Raw genomic sequence first — 2252 nt, forward strand, 5'->3', positions numbered from 1 at the left:
ATATAATTATTTTAATTAAAATAAATTTTATCAAAAAAAAATTTTAAATGTAATTAATTTTTTGTAAATGTAAGTACTTTTTTGTTATACTTGTTTAATTTTATAGATCTAAATACTTTTTGGTTCAAAAAATATTTAGGGACTTAATCGTTCAAAATATGAATGTTCATTGGGGTTTTTTCGGATTTTTTTTTCCAATATTTTACCATTTTAACTAGCTATACAAGTCATAAGAATGTATCCAACATGTTTTAGAAAAGTCCAAGGAGTTATGTAACATGTTTTGGATTGTCCAAGAACTTATTTGTTCCAAAATTTGTCTAATGAGTTATTTAACATGTTTTAAATTGTCCAATGACTTATTTGTTCCAAAAAATTGTCCAATAAGTTATTTAACATGTTTTGTAATGTCCAATGACTTATTTGTTCCAAAAAATTGTCTAAGAACTTAATCATTCCAAACACTAAAGTCCATTGAGTTTTTTTAGACTTTTCCCATTGAAGAAAATAGTTAATCTCGTTTTTACTTTAGCTATTTGAGGAATTAAATTCTTCAAATAGTCAAAATTTACATATGATCTTTATGCACATGTTTTTTTTCCTGTGTAAAGATTATTTTTAAGTAAAAAAACAAATAAAAACATCTTTACATAGAAAAAACATTTTATGTGCACTATTATAATTAGCCTTTTAATTTACTTTAGAGAAATTTTTTAAAATAGTCATTTTTACCAGTTGGTTTCACTTATTAGCCAATTCTTTACAAGGTTTACCAAAATAGCATTAGGTCTGCAATTTTTTTTTTTCAGGATCTAGGTGAAAAATGTAATTGTTTTTGCGGACCTGAGTGAAAAATGTTAATTTTTTGCGGACTTGGATGAAAATGTAATTTTTTTTTTTGCAGATAGAGGAGAAAATGTAATTCTTTTTGTCTTTTCGGTAGTTTGCCTACATATGGTTATTTTGGTAAGCTTAGAAATAAAATGGCTAGGAGATGAAAAAAATGATTATTTTAATACATTTCCTTTTACTTTATATTCATTCATTTTCCATTTTCCATTTTACACATGTATTATATTAACACATATAATTTTATAGTAACTAAAATACATAAAAAATACGTTTTTTTTTTTTGCAAATTACATCATTATAATTGTCTTGTCAATTCGTTCAAAATGATCATAATATTGAATATTTTGTTGGTTTTAATCATAATATTAAATATCATAAATACGTAGTATATGCTATTTTGGGGTCCACGAGTGAATCGAAAGTTAGATCTACATTGGATACCACCTAAATCGCCCCAGGGAATCATTACATCAATCAAATTTAGGGAGGCAAGATAAGTCATTTATCATTACGATAGGTGTCAAGTGGAAGAGTACTGATATATGCAGTTGAGACATTTTAACAGATCGGTAGACTTTAACCTTGTTCCTATATCACCTGATCAATATCACCATTTTTGTTCAATAAGATACCAAAAATCTCTATTTGATGGGGTTTCTTCTATACCTATGAATTTCGTTGGACCAAAAAATGATACATATGAAGACCCCTTTTTTCCGCCGATTCTTTAGGCCTTAAGAACGCTGGTAGAGAATTCCTAGGGGCGCGAGACAACTCTCAAATTATTTTTAATACATACAATTTCTACATTTAATCTGTAAGTATAAGAATATAAAATGTGAGTATTTATCTATACTATTTTATAAAGCATTTGACTAAAACTCTTAAAAACTCTTAAACTCGTTCATCCCTATCCGATTTCATCCCATATCTGAATTCGTGTAACTAACTGCAGATAAACACAATCAAAGACAAAATAAACGTCTCATTTTAAATATAAAAAAATCTAAAATATAATTAGGATAATCATTGAGCTCTAACAGAATACTTAATTATTATCTTTATAAAATGTTATATTATTAAACCAAAAATAAATTATTTCATTATTAAACTTAAATTAAATTATACAAAAATAATAATCTATACTATATTATAAAGCATTTGACAAAAACTCTTAAAAACTATTTTACGCATAAAGTACTGTTTATTAATGCATATTACTTAAAACTCAAGATTACAAGTAGATTGTGCGTAACTACAAATTATTAAAGCTCCATATCTGAATTCGTGTAACTAATTTCAGATAAGCATAATCAAATACAAGATAAACATCTTATTTTAAATATAAAAAATCTAAAATATAATTAGGATAATCATTGAGTTCTAACAGAATACGTAAT

Source organism: Cynara cardunculus (assembly GCF_001531365.2).
Source record: "Cynara cardunculus var. scolymus isolate 2C chromosome LG 1, CcrdV1, whole genome shotgun sequence".
Taxonomy (NCBI): Eukaryota; Viridiplantae; Streptophyta; class Magnoliopsida; order Asterales; family Asteraceae; genus Cynara; species Cynara cardunculus.